The 4,496-nt window shown below is 37.7% G+C and overlaps 1 long non-coding RNA gene across 1 annotated transcript in view; it reads left to right on the forward strand.

The window, feature by feature from the left end:
- Positions 1-281: 281 nt before the first annotated feature.
- LOC129855812 (uncharacterized) overlaps positions 282-4,496 on the forward strand; it is a 5,229-nt gene continuing 1,014 nt past the window's right edge. Inside the window, exon 1 of the long non-coding RNA XR_008759562.1 lies at positions 282-566. This is a non-coding gene — a long non-coding RNA (uncharacterized LOC129855812). The remainder of the gene's footprint in view (positions 567-4,496) is intronic.

The raw sequence follows: 4,496 nt of genomic DNA on the forward strand, positions 1-4,496 counted from the left end.
TACTGAGTGTTAATGTCCGTTAGGGAGAATGGTAAATGGTAGTTCATGTGTCAAGACAAATGCAGTTAATAAGAAAATGCTCGAAAAAGTGCAGCTGCTACATCTTTTCAATACTGTTGGGGATCAAAGAGTATTACGCTTGTTGCCTCTATCAGATCAGAGTGTTACGTCTCTTTCTATGAGCATGGTGTGGTCCTGATAGAAATGTGCTGTATAGAACTTACTGTACAGACCCCCCCCCCCCCCCCACACACACACACACAACGTTTCTAAGAAGCATAAACCCCCTTTTTTTTGCTTTCCTACCCCTTTTTATCTCCCCTCCCTCTGCCCCTTCTTTCTCTGTCCCTCTCCATCCGTCCTTCCCTCCCCTAACACCCTCCCACTACGAGCTGAGGAGGAGTGAGCAGGTAAACCAGATTGGAGTCGCGTGGAGTAAAACCCTAACCTGACATCAGTTTATGACGTTGCATGAAGGAGCAAAACGGGAAGTCACCGAGAGGCCGACATGATAACTCACATCATGTAGAGGACTATATATCATAAAGAGGACGTTGAAACAAAATGTAAGTCAAAAATGATTCACCCAGAAAACCTTTTAGTGGCACAGTTGTTATGGAAGAAAATCCCTCTGCAACTGTTGGCTGATATTATAATATCTATTAGGTAAAAAAAAATGTTTTTTAAGTGGTGGATCAGCTTAATATTGCGGAAAGATTGTTGCTTCCATCAATGTAATTGTCTGCATCATTTCCAATCCCCCATATATTTTTGGGTAAATATATAAATCCATATACATATACATACACATATGCATACATATACACATATATACCTACACATACCTATATAGATATACATACTCTTTTAAAGAATATACCTTTATTATTCCCCGCAAACTCTACCACCTTTATGGGAGAAATATGCCCTGGAACTGTTGCGCTGATGTTATAATTTCAGGCTTTCTTTGTAGGTCATTCTCACAGACCTGTCAAATAGGGGCCTCGATGACATCCACTGATAAGGACCAATTCAATAACTATGCATTGAGTTAGTAGCAGGATCAGGATACTCCGTCTTTTTAAATGTCTTGTCCCAAATCCCAATGTATAAGTTAAAACAAATGGAACTATCCTCTAATCCAATTCACTAGTGTGTTTGCTATGCTACTGCTGGTCCAAAGCTTCTTTTCAGTTATGTCTGTTCTGTTACCACATGTAGGTGCCTCCCCTGTATCTTTTATAGCTGTTCATTGTTTAGCTTGCCGGTGGATAGTAGCTGTGTACATAATATAAAAAGAGCAGGCGTTTGAGATAAAACCACCTACTCCTTAGAAGCTATGGCTGTTAGGCTCCTTTAGAATTGAAAGGTCCATAGATATGTTGTCCTTTCACCATGTATGTTGTATTGAAACATTTCTGAGGGGCAGATCTTGATTTTCCATTTGATCTTGAGTGACATTTTCCTCTTCTTAATGCTTTTCGCAAACAGTAGGTCTAGGCTAAATTGTAGCTTTTAATTAGCTTGTTTTGTTTATTATGACGGACAATTTATTGGTTGTCCTTATCTGTAGCACATCCTCCCTTAAGAATACAATCACTCCCTCCTGCAGACTCTGTACACTCTCCTTGTGCTCCACCTACATTAGTGCAGCCTTTGTATATATCTGTGCCAGCACAGGTTACTATGACCCGAAACTACAAAATCTGTCAATACCATAGTGAGTTGTTGCACTGTGGGCTATTTCATTTTTTGCTACTCTAGTAAGTACTAAGACTGAATATGAATATATAATTCACTTTACACAATTTTAAAATATCTCTTGATTTATTAAAACTGATAAAGATAAACATGTTGTACTGGGTCATAGACTTACCCAAACATTTCATTTAAAGTCATACATTTAAAAAAGAAAATCCTGATGTTTAACAGTCATCAATACCCATGCATGAAATACAGTATATACCAATGTTACACGCCCTATCGCAACCCCAAATATTATGTTAGATCACGCCACTCTCCGTTTTCGTTGTCATTTAAATCTTTGTAAACAAACAATGTATGGCTTCAGAATACCTGTGTAAACTGTCATTCCTTGAATCCATAGCTGCTTCTATGAGTTTGAGAGTGGCAACATTTCTCCAGAGACATTTCTCCAGAGACACAACTCCATGTTGTGGTTTTAATGTAACCTACTTCTAGGGTCAAATAGGAGGGACCACTGTAATTGGTTGGTGGATTCTTTATTTAGTGAGTCTAAGTGTGTGTGACCATTTGTCCTCTCACTGCATGCCATAAAAACTGTACATTTCACATTTGAAAACAAGTATGACTGTAAACAGTGAATTACTAACTTTTTATTTCAAAATCCTATACAATTTCAAGCTTTGTTTTGAGGAAACGTTGGCCTTTTCTTCCAATCCTTTTCCCCCATCTAGTGGTTGAAATCTTTATATTTCAGTATACTGTATACTGTACATAATACACAATGTTTCGCTCTGAGACAGTGTACTGTAAATTGTGTAAGTGTATCTTAAATCATGTGCAACCAAAATCTTCTCTAACCGTTCTATGCTTTAGACTGTAGTCACACATTTGTGTGCCAATGTGCCATTATTGTGACATTATTGTGAGTAAAAATGTAAACATTTGTGGAATATGCCATGTCGATGCTACTTTTATTGTTTGAATCACATTTGGTAGCCAAATATGAAAGCGTCATTTATCAGTCTAGGTTATTGTTATTTATGTTCATTTTAATATTGTAATATTACTATATTATTGTGTTTGTATTATTTATATGTTGTGGTAGAGTGTAATAATATGTTGTTATGTACTGTTTTAGTTTGTATGTAATTGCGTAATCGTGACTGGACACCAGGAAGAGTAGCTAATGGGGACATGGAATAAATGCAAATAGAAATGACTCGAAATTGGTATCTATCTTACCTCTATATTGTTTTACATCCTCCAGATTTGTGAAGAAAGATGATGAGTTCAACTGCGAGCCTTTCAGTTAGCCTTAAATTCTCGCACATCATCCAGCCTAGCTGACACAATGCAATTTTCCAGATTTTTGACCACTTTTTTTTCTCCGGCCTCTATTGATTTAGTCACCCTAATTTTTGCTATCGCTAAGGGTAAAAACCTTTGAACAGATTATGAATGAGACATGCGGGTTTGGACCATTGGTTTTCATAGAGGAGTATCTACACAATTAACATACTATTTTACCCTCTGGTCAAAATATATGTTTTTGACTGGACATCTTAATGATATATATTAAGGTCTTAGTCCACTCCATTACACTCAAATGTTACTTCAACTTCAACCAGTGAATGGCTAGCGATGGCTAGCTATGCTAGCTGTTCTACCAGTCTCTCTTAAAGAGTGTTATCAAGTTAATAGCACACCCTGCACACAAAAAGTTATATTTGTAAGAGGTCTGCAGTAGGTTGTTAACGATATCACCGAAGTACGTTGTATCGGACATTTAAACCAACAATCAGAGCTACTTAGAAAACAGTCACTTATTTAATTGAAGATAATTAACAAGATTTAACAAGGGGGAACATAAGCAGACAATGAATGCTATTACAATATTAGATGATGACATTTCTCTAAAACAGGCTATAGGCTACATGTGCACCACCAAGTCAGAATAGTAGGCTAAATTAGGAGGGGGAAAGGGACCATATTGTTAAGGTGTGGCACATGGGTTACTAACACCTTACTACACAACATATGCTTAGTATTACTTTCTTAGTTACCCTATATATGTAGTGGGGCAAAAAAGTATTTAGTCAGCCACCAATTGTGCAAGTTTTCCCACTTAAAAAGATGAGAGAGGCCTGACATTTTCATCACTTCTAATGTAAATCTATGGCAGCGCACAAAGGGCTTGATTTTTTTTGCTCTACCCATAGATTTTGCAGTGATGTAGTGTCCCCATGAGTGACAGAACACTGAGCCAATCATGGCGCAACTAGAGAACATTACCAACCCCCACACTCCGTATTTTCTACTGGCTGCCCCACTACCACAGAAAGCACTAAGCTAGGCGGAAACACCTGCATTTTGGAGCTGCCTTACTCAAGAAAGCAAAAATAAACCATGATTGTATGTAGTTTTACAATAAAAAAAAAATAACATACAGAAATCAAAATCAATATATAATATCAATATATATATATATATTGAAGGGTATATATATATTCAAGGGTTTTTCTTGATTTTTACTATTTTCTCCAGAGATGTTCAATCGGGTTCAAATCTGGGCTCTGGCTGATGTCCTGAACACTCTGGAGCAGGTTTTCATTAAGGATCTCTCTGTACTTTGCTCGTTCATCGTTGCCTTGATTCTGACTAGTCTCGCATGTACCTGCCGCTGAAAAACATCCCCACAGCATGATGCTGCCACCTCCCTGCTTCACCATAGGGATGGTGCCAGCTTTCCTCCAAACGTGGTGCTTGGCATTCAGGCCTTAGAGTTCAAT

Source organism: Salvelinus fontinalis, chromosome 5 (genome assembly GCF_029448725.1).
Source record: "Salvelinus fontinalis isolate EN_2023a chromosome 5, ASM2944872v1, whole genome shotgun sequence".
Taxonomy (NCBI): domain Eukaryota; kingdom Metazoa; phylum Chordata; class Actinopteri; order Salmoniformes; family Salmonidae; genus Salvelinus; species Salvelinus fontinalis.